The sequence below is a fragment of the Chelonoidis abingdonii genome, chromosome 8, assembly GCF_003597395.2.
Source record: "Chelonoidis abingdonii isolate Lonesome George chromosome 8, CheloAbing_2.0, whole genome shotgun sequence".
In the NCBI taxonomy this organism is placed as follows: domain Eukaryota; kingdom Metazoa; phylum Chordata; order Testudines; family Testudinidae; genus Chelonoidis; species Chelonoidis abingdonii.
In genome coordinates, this window is record NC_133776.1 from 4,526,710 (window position 1) to 4,542,943 (window position 16,234).

The window sequence follows — 16,234 nt, forward strand, 5'->3', positions numbered from 1 at the left end:
TGCAATGAACATCCCACAATCAGCAAGAGGTGAGATCTGAGAAAAGTGCAGGAGCGGTGAAAAGATTGGAGGCTGCCCTCTAGAGCAGTGGTTCTCAAAGTCAGTCCGCTGCTTGTTCAGGGAAAGCCCCTGGCGGGCCAGGCCTGTTTGTTTACCTGCTGTGTCCACAGGTTCGGCCGATTGCGGGTCCACTGGCCAAGGTTTGCTGCTCCAGGACAATGGGGGCTGCAAGAAGTGGCGCTGACCAAGGGATGTGCTAGCAGCCCTTCCTGCAGCTCCCATTGGCCAGCCAGTGGGAGCTGTGATTAGCCGAACCTGCAGATGCGGCTGGTAAACAAACTGGCCCGGTCCGCCAGGGGCTTTCCCTGAACAAGCAGTGGATCGACTTTGAGAACCACTGCTCTAAAACCTCAGGGTCTACGTGGTGAGCTCTTGGATAGGGGATATCCAAGGGAAAAGCGTCGCATGAAGTCTGCCGAGGATTCAGTAGGTGGCGACCTACCTTACTCGACCTGCATGCACGAGAGGTGACTAAAGGTTGCAGTGCTATTGAAAGTTGCCATATTTATCTTGATTGGGATGGAGCACAGGGGGTTGTGCAACAAGAGTGGAGCAGCCCTGTAAAAAGCTGGACCAGAGGATGTACAGTCCGTTTCCAGCACGGATAGCCAGCACACTCTAAGGTGCTGGAGCCAAAGTGGAGGAGCAGAGGCAAACCTCAAGCGAGATCAAGACCCCATTGTGTTGGAGACACAGGGTGGGACAGGAAAATGGAGGCACAGAGAGGGTGGCTCAGTGGCAGAGCCAGGGGACCAAAATCCAGGTCTCCTAAGTCACAATCTGCTGACTTATCCACTGGACCATACCATTTTTCCTTCCAGGGACTGTTCATCATCAGCCTCTAGAACAGAGGTTCTCAAACTGGGGGTTGGGACCATCGGGAGGTTGTGAGGTTATTATATGGGGAGTCGCGAGCTGTCAGCCTTGAACCCAAACCCTGCTTTGCATCCAGCATTTAGAATGGTGTTAAATATATAAAAAAGTGTTTTTAATTTAAGGGTGGTCGCATTGAGAGGTTTGCTGTGTGAAAGGGGTCACCAGTACAAAAGTTTGAGAACTACTGCTCTAGAACAACCATGGAGTCTTGCGCATCAAACCATGTAGTGAAGTCAGGGAAGAAACCTGGACTTTCCCATGCGGGACATAGCATTGTCACATCCTAACACATGCCCCGCGATGGCATCTATCGCACTGATATGCACAGGGATCACAGACCTAATGATCTGCCCCCTTCAAGGCGCTAACTGCTTGAAGAAAGTCAGCATTGTTCAAAGCCCACGATTTAACCGTATTTCTGTGCTGCCTATTATACAAGTCTGGGATTGACTACAACAAGGTCAGGAAGAGCTTGATGACTCAATAAATAAGAGGTGCTTGAGAGACTTAGCAGAACTGACAGCTCAACAAGATCCATGTTTAACTGTCAAAACATTCCCCAGTGAACAAAGATGCATCAGAGAAGGTTGTCCACATGCCTCCTGGGCTACTGATGAACTTATCTCGCTAATTGGTCAAGCAACACTTCACGCAGAACCAAGTGAAGTAAAGGAGGCTGCAGCATATCCAATTATAGTGGATGAGGCCAAGGGCTGCAGCAAGAAAAACAAGTGGTCTGCAGTGCTTCACGGTATTAAAAAGATCCCTATGGCTGTGAAGGGCTTTTATGCTTTGCTCAACAACAACAACAACAACAAAAATCCCTGTGTCCAATGACCAAGCAACTTTCAGGGAGTCTGGGCACAGTCTGAGGGAAAAAAAAAATCTGTATATAGCCTATTTCAAAACAATAGGACAGATCCTCAGCCGGTGTCAATTAGCATCGACGAGCCTAAGTGAACATGGTATCGAAGGAAGCATAGCCTGTTTAAAATGCAGTTTTAATCCAGCAGTGGTTGTCAAAGTGAAGCCACCAAGCTAAATTGAGCCTGCAAGGCCCACTGCTGCATTCAGCTTTAACAGGGAGATGCAACTCATGCAGAATACAGTCCCTGGGCTGCACAGATCAGGAGTGAGCATCACAGAGATCTATTGCCTGCAGGCTGCACGTCTGTGCTGAAGAGGAGGATGGCTGAAATCTGCTTCTTTTAGCACAACTTGTGTGCAACTCGAGGGCTCAGGGGATTCAAACTCCTCGCTCTCATTTCAAGGCCCTCCTCCCTCTCCACCTGGGATCCTTTTACTCCTTCCAACCTCTTTGTGCTCAGACCAAGCCATCCTTCAGGATTTCCCCCATCAGAGCCAGATCCAGGCCTTCTTTCTGAAACCCCTTGGCCCGAAACTTCTTTTCGGAGGGCATAGGTACATAGCACTGGAAGGGATCTCCTGGGCCACTGAGTCCAGACCCTGTTACCACAGGCAGCCTTGTCATCCACCCCCATTCATAAACTTATCAAGCTACATTTTAAAATTAGTTAGGTCATTTGCCCCTCACTGCTCCTACTGGGAGGCTGTTCCAGAACCTCCCTCCTCTGATGGTTGGAAACCTGATTTCCAGCCTGAATATACTCATTACCAATTTATTCCCATTTGTTCCTGTGTCACCAATGTCCTTAAGCTTCAGTAGCTCTTCACCCTCCCTGGTGTTTACCCCCCGGAATTAAGTGCCAACAAGCAATCAGACCCCCTCTCAACCTTCATTTTGGGAGGCTAAATAAGCCAAGCCCTTTTTGTCTCCTCTCCATTCTGCTGCTCATCCTCATAGCTCTTCTCTGCACCTGGGACAGACTGAATTTGAATTCACATCTGCTGTACTTCCTCCTCCAATTATCATCTAAACACCCTATCTTCTAAGTGCATCATGAATTTCTAAAATACCTGGGACCATTGAGACACCTTCACTAGCCGGCAGAGAGACTGTGTAATCCAATTGCCCTTGTTCAATTCCTGCTCCACCCCTGCCCGCTGATGTCTGCTGTTCTAAGCTTCCCTGGGTGGGGGATTCTGCCCACACTTGTGGTGTACACTGCAGTGCACATCTGTATCACTACCTGAAAACTAATAATGCACTTGTGAGTTTCAACAGTGCCTGAAACTTTATTTCAGCCCTAGTGATACCTGATGTGTTGGCTACACAGTACTTGACACAGCTGGAGCAAGCCAGTGAAAATCTATGACCACCACCTTAGCCAGACGTTTCCATCTCCTTGCAGGAGAACCAGAGCAGGGCCTAGTATGGAGTTATTTGATGGTTTCATTCTGGTTCCTATCGCCCAGAAACATGGCGGGGTGAGGCTGCTGGTGTGCTGAGACCACTGTCCATTGTGCTGACCAGCGTGGTCTCATTCCTTGTACACCTGTTCTGGTCTGTCTGTATCCCTCTCTTGTCTTGTACTCAGATTGTGAGCTTGATGGGGCTGGGGCTGTCCTTTTGTTCTGCGTCTGTACAGCCCAGTGGGGTTGCAGTTCCTAGGCACTACGGTAATAGAAATAACTAACAGAAAGCATGATCAGAAGTGGCAGCACTGCTTCTGTTTTCAGCAGAGAGGCCAAAAACTGAGTGGCTGTCGAGACGGTCCTTCCCTTATCACTGTCGAAGGACCATTTCTCCATCTTAGGTTTGAGGCTCATCGACTGCATGATGTGGGGAAGCTTGCATGGCCAACTGCATGGGCCATTATCGCCCTCTGGAGAGGGAGGGGGTTTGTTTTTAAACCCCCAGGGTTGCCTATCTGGCATCAGCACTGAATTCATTTAAAATGTCCCTTCAACCAGACAGTTGGTGCAAGCAAGTCTGTGTCAGCAGGGAAATAGCCAAAGATAAACTGTCTGAGAAGTTGGCTTAGCTGCAGCTGTTGAAATGGCAAAAATGCTCTATCAATCTGTTGTGCAAAGCTCAGAGTGAGCTGCTGGGTGGTGGGGGAGAACAGAGCGGGGAGAAAAAAAACTCACTTGGTAAACATCAATGAGTCCATCCCTGCAACGCTGCCTTATGGGAAAACAGAACGGCAGGGGATCATCTAGTCTATTACTCTTGATGGCTGCAAGCCACAGGATGGTGTTTACTACCCAGTACCAGACAACACCTGAGGAGGAATGGAAAGTCACTTTCATAATTCGCACTAAGAATTGCTCCCATCCATGCCAGTGAGAATCCAAAGTGCTTATGCCCATGACAGCACTGCAATCATGCACTTTGTTTTTAAACCCAAAATAGCACGAGGCAGACCACTGAAAGGCTAGAACAGCACATGCAGCTGCACGGATAGAAAAGACAGATTCCATATGCCTTTCTCCAAGGCTGCTGGTTGCTCTGGAAACACACTGAAGCCAGAACACAGGCAGATTTCTCCTCCTCTCCTCTCTTCCCACCTCGCTCTTTTGCCAGGCCAGCTTTGCTGCCGTGAGAGTGCTCTTCTTCCTGTGTGAAGTGCGCAAAGGCAAATCTGCCTGCAACAGTGGGGCACAATTGGTAGCATCTGTTCCCAGGGAAAGAGCTCTTTAGTCTTGGATTTTCAAAGGCAGCTACTGATGGGCTGAGAAACACAGCTTCACAATGAGCTCTTATCATCGTGTTATTTCTCAACACTGCTGCAACTAGAGTGGGACACATTCTCAGCTGGAGTGAACTGGTGCGGCTGGATGGACTTCCAGGGAACTGTGCCAAATCACACAAAGAAAGGATCTGGCCCAGTGAGTCTGTGCACTGTGAACTCTGCCACTTGCTCCCTTGTCCTCCTCATCTTGAATTTCCCCTGCCCGATACATGAACCTTTGAGTGGTTGCCCAGGTGACCATGAACACCCAGAGAATGTCACCATTCCCATGAACATCGGGATTTGTTAGCAGAGGGGATGAGCATCTAAGGGAAGGATTGCCAGAGAAACCAGAGGAGGACAAAGGGGAAGCTCCAGGTTGCTACCAAGTACTGGGATAGGGCCCGGGGAGAGACCGGGGCATAATGCTGAAGAGAAAAGTATAAATCCATACTTAATAGTTTGACTGACTGTTCAGGAAATATAAGTGCTCTTTCCTCATGCATTACAGAGTTATATTCAGATACTCTTGTGTCCCTGCGTGCTAATGGCTGATCCAGCAGCTGTGGAGCACCAACAAGGTTCTCTTTCCATTATGGCAGCAGGAGTAGTTGGCAAGGTACAGGATCCTGAAGCAACATCTCCTTCACCCTCTTGCTCATGACCATGCCAGAGGAGGATCCCTGAGCAAAAGGCAGAGTCTGAGTGACTCACGGAGATTGCCCCAAACTTGCCCTCCTGAGTGAGAAAGCCACACAGAAGGCTTAGAGCCTGCACCAGCTCAATAGGAGACAGATCAGATTCTTAAAGCATTGCATGAGAGGTGAATAGCGAGGCCGAACAGACCTGACAACTGATGAAGCTGTCAAGAAATATATACAGAAGAAGGGAAAAAGTGGATTTCCTGGGCTGGGGAGCTAATGTCATCTTGGTTCTGGGGACTGGAAAGGCATAATACTTGCTTCCTAGTAACAATGAAGCCTCCTGCCCCTCTATTTTTACCCTACACAAAACATTCCCAAGACCAAGAGAAATACATAAGAATTTCCATGACAGATTAGACCACAGGTCTGTCTAGTCAAGCGCTGTGTTTTTGACAGAGGGCAGCACCAGATGCGTCAGAGAAAGGCGCAGGAAACCCCAGAATGGACAAATATAGATATTTGCCCAGAGAGGAAGTTCCTGCCTGACCCCAGACAGTCTGTGGTTGGCTCATGCCCTGAAGCAGGAGAGTTTATACTTTTTTCTTTTTTAACTTAGCTATTGTAATGGCAGATGTTCTTATTTCATGGTGCGCTAGAGAATGGGAGTCAAGAGCAGAACTTCCCACAGTGGTATGATAATAGCTAGACGTTGCATGTACACAGAACCTTTACAGATACTCCGCATGCCTCACACGCCCACTGGGTGAAGCAGGCAAGGATTATTCCCATTTTACAGAGGAGTGAAAAATGGGATCCAGGAGTCCTGACTTGCAGCTCAGTGCTCTAGCCCGTTCTCCCTGCACCACTGGACCTATCCTCTGCTTACTTTATTGCAAGATTGAACAGAGTTAGGACTGCCTGTCAGCGCGTCCAACGGCAATGGGAAGGAAACCACCAACCCACATTTATTCCCCTTTCAAGAGTGATTTTCATGGAAGCTTGATGGGCGTTAGGCCTACTTTATTTTCCATATTGAACCATGTGGCACTAATAACAAACCCTAGCAATGGAAGGATTTGCTTTCACATGTAATTTGTTAAATCCCATCAAAATACAGCATAATACAGAGCATGGCAGCCCAGGTCCCAGTGCAAGCGCATGCCTTCGATCTCATACTGCCCAGGTCGATGCTCAGCATCTCCTCTGCCGATGGCCCTTAAGACACATACAATGGAACAAATTGCAAGGGCAGGGAGAAAAGACAGCTGATATAATGTAAATGCTCACACGGACTGTACTTTAAATAAAAAACAATGATGTAATTATGAGCTTATCAAAAGGAGGCTTTGCAATCAAAGCCCTGTACCAGGCCTTGGGAATGACCAGGAACGTAAAAGACTGAATTGACCAATGGGTTTGGGGAAAATCACTTCACAAGTGGAACAAACTTTTGTGCAGCACAGACACAAATGCCCATGGGCTGCCTTGCCACCTGGAACTTTTTATCCCCATGTCGGTAAAATCCCGCATCGGGTGCTCTCAATCAAGGCAGCAGTGGGTCTCTAATTGATGAAAATGGATGGGAAGCAATGGCAGTCAAATCAATAGGGCTGAACGGAAAAGGAGCAAGGGAAGAGAAAAGCCTGGAGACAGGGCCTCACTCTGATTTTAAGGAATTTCAGATTAATTTATTAAGGAAAAAAGTTGTAGACACATGCACTAATGCATCAGCTAGAATCATAAAAATGTCAGGCTGGTCATCCTATCCAGTCACCTGCGCTGAGGCAGGACCCAGTAAACCCAGACCAGCCCTAAGAGGTGTTTGTCCAACCTGTTGTTAAAAACCTCCAGTGACGGGGATTCCCCAACCTCCCTTGGAAGCCTGTTCCAAAACTTTACTCTTATAGATAGAAAGTCTTTGCTAAATCTCACAAACATCATAGGTTATGCAACAGCCCGAGGGCACAAGCATTCTCCAGATGCCCAGCCAAATGAATGCATAAGAGGATGTACATATATTGTATGTGACTACAGTCTCCAAAGGGTTAAGGATGAGGCACAAAGCCACATACAGGACATTTTCCAAGCAAAAGCTGCCTCTATACAGCGTAAGTATTGGGGCATGGTTAGTCCAGAAAGGGCAGTGGTTATTGTGGGAGCACGTATAGGCCCCTAGGTGCTGCACAGACACACAGAGAGACCACCTGCCCCAAGGGGTTTGCAGTCTAAAGATGGTCAAATCTGTTTTCAAAGACCTGGAATCATTTTGGGAAGTCTCCAAAGTCCAACGCCGGCCTTAAAACTGAATTCACTCCTCATGGTCACACCGCTTGGCTCTGCTCTCACAGCAGGGTTTTGACATCAAGTGCTCTTCCGCTTCCGGCGCTGTATATCGCAGAGGGGCAAAACAAGACCCATGGAGACTGAAAACTAGCGTGCAGCAACCTTCCCATTCGTCCCCCTCAGACCCTGGAAATTAAGGACAGCTCCTCCTAGCAATCAGTGGGTGGTGCCTGTTTAGTGTGCTCATTTCCTTTGTATCTGAAACCATCTCCACCTCCGAGTGCCACATTCCCCACCCAGCCAAAAAGGAACAACATGAACCCTACAAGCAAATGTTCAATTCAGCTACCAGGGACTGTCTGATCACACGTACAGGCTACAATAGGGCCCTGTTCGCCACTGGGGCACCTCTCCATGCTACTGTCATAGAACTAATCACCATCACTGTATAGAAAAAGCCCGCTGATGAAGAGGCCGCAGTGAACTTGCACGATCTCGCAATCTGAACAACTGTTTGTTTCAAACCATAACATTTTTTAGTTGAAGCTGTGCTTTTTTTAGTGCCTGCTTCTGTGTCTGGGCTTTCAGATCGGATTTGTTCAAACAGCCTCCCCACACACACTCTGTACGCACCCCTGAGACCTGAAGCACAGTTCAGCACAATAGGCTGTGCGCTGGCTCCAGCTCCAGGATGTCGGCTGATGCACAGTTTACAACCATCTCCACTTAAACAACTTGGGGTCCCGCACACTTTGCTAAGCTGGCTTCTGTGTTTTCAGGAGCCTGAGAAGAAATACTTGTTCCCTTTGTAATTAGATTCACAGTAAATGCAGGAAGCGATGCAAAAGGAACACAATGTTCAGAGCTGCCACTCATGGTTAAATAATTAGTCAATATTAGGCTCAAAGGCTGCCTCCAGTGTTCATGCCAATCTGTGCAGGGAGGAATTTGTCCTTACATTACATTGGCGGCTCATTTCAGTAATATCTATAAGCTGACATGCTGGCCTCAGCAAAGAATGGGTCGACCCACTGTTAATCCAGTTAGATTGCTAAACACATATAAGAACTACAAAGGATTGGGGGTGTGTACAGGAATAAAGCCCTGGTAATAATATGTGCAAGAAATCCTCCCACCTGATTTTTTTTAAGTGGGTCCTCTCTATAGAAAAAAGAAACTAATTATCTTATAATTAGCATATAATCATAATCCTGTTTGGTTTCTGCGTGTGCATTGTTCTCTGGTGCAAGACAAAGCACCAGCAGCTGCGGAGGGACCGTAAGGGTCTCAAAGTTCCAAGGCACAACTTCTTCGCCGTGGTGAACAGGGGCTAGACCCTGTGGTTTGTGGATGATCATACTTGGCACTTTTCATCCAGCGAACGCAAAGAATTTTCCCAAAGTAGGTATTTAATATTCAGATGGAGAAACTGCTCTGTGGGCAAGGAGAGCAACTTGCCCAAGATCACAGAGTGAGCCCAAGTTGGGAAAAAGACCCAGGCATCATGCTCTCAAGTCCTGTCCACTGCCTACCCATCAATCACACTGCCACAGCGACACGGTTTCTGTCCATGCACCATGCCATGCTGATCTGAACATGCTTAATGCAGGCAATGAATGATAATTAAGCAACAATGTTACAGATTTGTTCTTTGCCAGTAAAAGACTCTCATCTCTGCCAATATCTCCCCACAATGGAACCCTCAGAACTTTCCCCAAATCCTCTTACGCTAAAACCTGGATAATGAGGCCTTGCAGAGTGCCTAGAAAGTGACGTGGACAGACACTTTGATTCTGTACTTGGAAAGAAAATGTTACTGTGACCTGAACCATCCCCCTTCCCGGGTAAAATGCGAAGGGGCAGGACGAGTATTAGCTGCCTGAAAGCCTTATGCCTCCCACTGATTTCTCTTCTCCAGAGCCAGGCACCTCCAAAAGAGACAGCAGGTATTGTACTACAACCGTGTGGATGTCCTTGAACCCACGGGGCAAATCCACCCATCGTGGAGCATGTGTACACAGTGATTACGCCTCTGCAGTGCTCTCCTGACCCTTCTCTCCCTGCCTGGCATTGAGGACTCACCATGCCTGTAATGAGGCAGAGGGCAGGTGTTAATGCTGAAACAGATATCTTTCATGCCCACTGGGATTTCCCGTGAGAGTTCGGGCCGGCAGGGTGAGGATCTGCAGAGGAGGATGTGCAGAGAGGATGCACCCTGGCTCTCCCCCCGCAGCCCTATTTTCCTGGAGCCTCAAGCCCACTGATAACACCCTCTGCAAACAGAGTCAGTTTTGCGGGAGAATAAGGTAGAGGAGAGATGCTGCTGGTCTGGCTTTGCTCTCCCTTGGAGTGCATATCGGCCTGATTCAAAAAGTGTTTGCACTGTTACATCCCTAACAACTGGGAGGATCGCACACTTGTACAAGACTAACGGGAAGTTATAGATGGTCACAGAAGAAGCAGTATAAGACCCTTTCTGTATATAGGCCGGGGTGGACAAAATTACTGGCCCTCCAAGTCACATATGACAATCTTCACAAGTTTCAGCCCCGCTCCTACTGGAGCCCTGAGCCCTGGCAGGTGTATCCTGTGGGGCTGAAGCCCTGACACTCCCCTCCCTGCTGGACAGAAGCCCCTATCGCTCCACCCTGCTGCAAGGCAGAGATCCCTAGCTCCCGCCCCCTTTCCCCCTCCCCCCAGTCCAGCAGGTGGAGAATGAGGGCAGGGGGTGGGAGATCTGCGCACTTTAACTGTAAAAGAATTGCATGGGACTCGCAAGCCACAATTTGGCCACCCCTGATATAGGCCCTGATCCTGTCAAGCACTAAAGCAATTGTTTCTGTGAGTACACGAGCAGTCCCATTTACTTCAGTGAGGCTATTCCAGTGCTGACGGTTAAGCACATGCTTAAGTTCTCTGAAGGATTAGAGCCAAAAATCCAACAGCTGACTCTGATGATAGAGGAGACCAGGGCTGGAATACAGAGCCAGCTACAAACAGAGCCATACCATAAAGCCACTTCCTGGAAGCAGTTCAGATTTCCCAAGCGCCATCAACATGATCTAAACAAACAAAATCTTCATCCTACTGCAGTTTATTAGAACAGAACCCAGTGACGCCCAATAAATCAGCAACAACAACACATCAAGTGGCAATAAAGTCTGCTCCATTTCATAATTCAGTTCGTTTCTGGAATGGATCCACACCGCCCAGATCTCTGCCTGGAGCGGACCCCGGCTACTGAGAGCATCTCTGCTGGAACTAAGTGCATGCCTTGCAAATGGGTTTTGCAATCAGATCTGATTGGCCAAGTATGATTCCAGTTTATGGTGCCTGTTGGATATAGAGGGTAATGGGTCTTTGAGGGTGTGGGCTGCACGCTTGAGTGAACTGCCCAGCCTCTTGGCATAGAAAGGGGGGAAAAAGAGCAGAAACACTGCTAATAAAACTTCAAATGATTCATTTCGCCTGAGTTTTACTACATATGCCTGATAGTGATTTACTTAATCAGATAACTCACATCTTGGTTGCTACCCTCCCCTAGCAGCTTTATCCATCTATACAGCTTGCTGGGAAAAGTAAGCAAGACAGGAGCAGAACAAAAAACAGAGAATTCATTGCTTTCCCTTGTACTCCTCTCCCATGAACCCCAATAAAAAGTGAAATTTATGCTGCAAAGTTTTTAAGAACAAACACATTTGGAGAAGCAGAACTTGGTCCATATGTACCAGCTACCAAAAACAAACCCAGAGTCAGAGAGGCATACAGTCAAGTGGACGGGCAGTGTCTCCTACATGGTCTGTGAACTGCTACAAGACATACCAAGACCGACAAAGCAGATGGGTAGTAGTATTTTTATAACTGAATATTTAAATCTGAAAAACTGTCTGAGCGCCAAAACCGGATGCCAATGTTCAGCTAAAGCTCTCACTAAAGTCTATGGACGTTTTACCTGAATAAGATATGGAAGTTTTACAAGTGCTGGGGGTCTAACTCTGATTCCATTGCAGTCCATGGTAAAACTCCCACTGACCTCAGCCAGACTAGTTAGGTCAGTGAAGAGTGCTTCTGAAGATACCACTCCTGCTGTCTGTCCCAGACTGGGAAGCTCACTGTCAGCTCCCCCAACTGTGCTTTCCGCAGTGAACTGTCCAAAGCTGAAATACAAGCTGCGTCGATGGCAGCATACGAGCAGTGATGTTTCGTCTCCTAATCTGTCTTTCCTCCACTTTCTTCCCTTAGTCTTCCTTCAGGAAGCAGTAATGATCTAAATAGCTCAAGTTCACCACTTTCATAAGGCAAAGGTTAGAGTGCAGTTCCTGGGCCATACAAGCTTTGCAGTAAACGAAAATCCAGTGCTCTTATAAAATTAATTCATTAAGGAGACACTGTATAAAATATATGCTTAAACCTTTATCAGAGCTGGATAAATAAAACAAAACTTTATAAACATGTTTTGCGCTTCTCCCTTTCTGATGCTTGCTTCCTTTTTTGCACCTCTCAGCTTTAAGAACTTAATTAAGTTGGTCACTTTCCCTTTCCCTCTCTCTGGAACGATGCACGGTGCTCTTATGGCTGGGTTCGCTACAAGGCAGGGCAGAGCTGAAAGTTTTTAAAAGCTCACACTATTTTAATCCACAATGCTGGCTGTAGTTTGTAAAGGTGGCTAACAATTTTGGGGGCCCAACCTGAGATACCTTAAAGGGCCCTAATTTTTCAGAAACCCATCGGCCATCTGAAAATCAGGAACCTTTAGGGCGTTTCAAGTTGGGTGCTGAAGTATCAGAGCATCCAAATTCACCTGTCACTTGGTAAAAGTTTAGATCTAAAATTCGATAGGCTGGATCCTATGAGAAGAATGACTCACGTGATTTTACAGGATCAGGGCCCTAGGCACCACAGACCTGATCCACATTTACCCTAAGGCTCCTTTACACTGCTACTGTGATATCAAAGCCTCTTCAAGTGGGTACCACTTAGTTACTCTCACTTAATGACCTCTTTATACAGCCAGAGGGGTATAAAGGAAGCTTAGCAGAAACGAGAATCAGGCCTCATCTCCCAGAAGCTACTGCGTAACCAGGCTCCTGACCGTGCTGTATCCAGATATGGCTCCAGATGCTGGAATGCTGCTTGGCTTGATAACTCCTCCATCAAAATCCAATTCTTCTCGTCTTCTAAAATGACTATTATCATTTTACCCCATTGAAACACCAGTGACGACCAAGACGGAGCTGCAGGGCTCGATTTCAAAATCTCCCCAGCTGTAAACTGCTTTATAAAAAGTTCCAATCAGGGGTTGTATTCCTTCTCCCGTCTCCATAAGAAAAAGAGGCTACAAATAAGAATAATAAAAGCTCATTTTGTAAATGTTTATTCTACTTTACTGGGAATGAAGAGTAACCAAAGGCAGAAACCAGACAGTTCTTGTTGAAATATTTCATTTACCTAACAGCTTGAAACTGCCGAGTATGTGTGTGCACACACCTGTGTGTCCAGACTGCTATTAAAGGGTACAGAAAACCTCCGCAGTTAAGTCACCAGGAGACTTTTAATCACCCAGAGCCTTATTTCTTTGCACATGGAACATTAATGGGGCATCCACACATGGCAGCTCCACAGATAAAGGTTCAGACAGCGATGCCTAAGAGATTGCGATCTTTTGATGGTGGGGGTGAAGGGTCGTGTCCTGCATTATGGTAGATGGCTTTTTATCACTGCGCCATGTTCAGGAGCTCATTACATCGAGAGAATGCCCTTTTGCTCACCAGTTGGTGTTCATTAAGGCCGCACTTGACACGGGTGATTCATCGGGGAAAGTGAAGTGATGCTCTGTCCCAGTCAGGCAGCCTGGGCTGGGAGTTCAGCACGAGGTTTTTAATGTCACATATTTATTCATTTTAATTCTTCAAAGTCCGATCCTGTTACGGAACAAGCTTATAACACTATCAGACAGGTACAGTGCATGACACAACTGCTGTGTCTAATTTATACAATGCATAAATGCAGTGTATAACTACTGTGCATAAATAGCACTAAGAGTTTAGGATTTCATTGCTAAGCCTTCACTTTGTAACACGGTATTTTCAATAGATGTCGAGGCGGCAGTTTCACAAAGCAAGTGCTGTTGTCAGGAGGGGGCTGTAGCTGACGTAGGGAAGTAGTCTGCACTACAGAATTTTGTGGAATACTTTGCACATGAGTGCCTCTCGTGGATCACGTTTCTCTAGCCAACTCCTCTGCCTCTACTGCTTAGTTCTCAACATGTTGTGCTTTGCAGGTGCAATCTACAGTAGAGCAGGGCGTGTCTTTGTCCACCTCTAGTGGTTAGTCCCCCTGGAGGACAGCAACTTACTACTGCTACTGGAGTATTCTTTCAGATCATGTGATAGATGTCTGTGCACTGTGGGGCTGAAGGCACCATGCTGACAGCTGACCTACAGGCATGCACTGGTTGGTGGCTCAGAGACTACAGTTTAAGAACCTGCAATACACAGTACGCTTGAAAAAAAGCCAGTACGAAGGATCTTGTCTCTGCAACACAACAGATCTATGCAATAGTTACAGTAAACTGTTTGGAAAACCACAGTGTTAAACTCTCATTCCTTCTTCTCTCCACTGCTCTGAGTGTGTGTAGATCCCACACGATTCCCCCCATTTCCCTTCCTTCAATCTCAGGCCCTCACTTGTGGAGTGCTGGTAGCATTCCCTTGAGCACATGCAACTCTGCTCTGGGTGCTAGGCAGAGTCTCACCTAGAGAACAAGGCCAGGATTTTCAATGATGCTGGGCTTCTAGGTCTCTATTTAGGTGCCTGAATAATGAAGTTGGTGAACTCATTGAAGTCAGTAGGAGCTGCTAGGTACCCAGCACTTCTGAAATTCAAGTCACTTATTTGGACGTAGAAGGTTAAATTTTAGGCCCCCCTTTTTGAAATTCAGTATTTTGGATGCCACAGCAAAGCAAACCGCACTGAGGACGATGGCACCCAAAGCAAGGATGGGTTACAGGGATTAGAGAGAAGGGAGAGATTTCGCTCCCCAAAACGCAGGAATGCTGGAAGTTGTAGACAGCTATGCTAAAGGAATTTAGAGTCTCTGGAGCATAAGGAGATATTTAAATCTGGGAAGCTTCATAGCTTGTTGTCAGAGCAAGAGGTGGTGAAGCCTGCCCATGCAATGAACTTAACTACAGACTAATGGACTTACATTGCTTCCGGAGCTCCATTAGCTTCAGGTTGGAGGACTGCCGAGCTCTGCTGACAAAGGCCATGGACCTACAAAAGCCAAAGTTACTAAGGAATTTCCTATCTCCTGCTTCACCCTAAAGTACTCACAGGCCAAAGCCCGAATTCCTAATCCTCCAAGGCACTGAGCGTCTCGTGAGAGATGCTGCAACCACTCAGCACTCACTGGTGCACATCGCTTCTCCGCAGGTGCTCAGCACCTTGTGGATTCAGGTCCTAAATTAGAAAAGGCAATAGGAAGGAACTGGAGAGAAAACAGAAAACAAGGAGGAAAGGGAAAACTGTTCTGTATTATACACAAGGAAATACAACCATTTGATCTGTTCGCATTTGTTGTTTTCCTGACTTATGTGCATGCAAGTTTTGCATTCACTATGATTGAGCATGAGAGGGTACTTACAGGAATGGTGCAAAATGCAAAGATGTTTAGGACCTTGGACAAGACCCACTTTCATTTTAGGGAAAAGGAACCAGCAATCAAAATCATGAGTGAAGTCCTGGCTCCACCGAAGTCAATGGGAGTGTGGCGGGTTGGGCACCACAGCGCCTCTTTGTGGTGCGATAGAATGAGGTGCCAACATCTTCTTGAGTCACTACGCCCACTTCTCTGCGGGCAGTCAGTGACGGCTTCTTGGCCTTCCTCTCCATCATCACCCGTCAGGTGTGGTAGCATGGCCTAGTGGCCAGAGTCCACATAAACCCCCTTACGAGTGGGGTTGCACAGCCTAGCGGCCAGATTCCATATACACCCCCTTACGAGCAGGGTAGCACGGCCTAGAGGCAGAGTCTAGCCAAGATCCCTCACGGTTCGGGGGTAGGGAGACTCAGGCCCACACTCTCCACTGAGCCCCGACCCAGGGCCCTGTTAGTGGCAAGCTCTCCTTGCCCTTTGCTCAGCGGGGATCTGCCCGCAACGCGCCGAGCATCACCACAGCTCTAACGCTGCTTGTCTCTACAGTTCCCCTGAGTCACTTCCTACCGTGAATACCAGTTCATCTGGGGCAGGGGGTCCTCCTGGATCTTGCTGAGCAAACTCTCCCTCTTCAGGAGCTGGCAGCGTGCATCCTTCTCCTCCAGTGGTCAGCCCAGACTGAGCTGATCTACAGGCTTTTATACCTCTTCTCCAGTTGGAGCATGCCCAGAAGAGCTTCCAGGGCAGGGCTTCCTCTGCTAGGAAGGAAGGGTTAAGCCCTGCTGTACCAGTGCGGGGCCGCTCTGCCCTGTCACAGGGAGTTTTGCCAGGGGAATAGGATCCCACCCACCTGGTTTTAATCAAGAGTCATGATTAGGATGCAGTGGAGTGGTTGTTCCATTAAATGAAAGTGATTGTTTACAAGCAGATAAATCACTTGAATTATTTTGATTGATAAAAATACTCCTGATCCATGCACAGATAATTGTCAGCAGCAATGACAACCAGAATGCCGGCTTGAAGTACCCACAAAGCCTTGCTTTTCAGGAGGTAGAACACACTTGAATCCATTGTACTGTCTGCACCGGAGGTTGGTACCTGATGCATGCCTTTTAAAA

The 16,234-nt window shown here is 47.4% G+C and overlaps 1 protein-coding gene across 7 annotated transcripts in view; it reads right to left on the reverse strand.

The window, feature by feature from the left end:
- Window positions 1-16,234, reverse strand: part of LPP (LIM domain containing preferred translocation partner in lipoma) — a 454,652-nt gene that overhangs the window by 120,415 nt on the left and 318,003 nt on the right. The window lies entirely within an intron of this gene.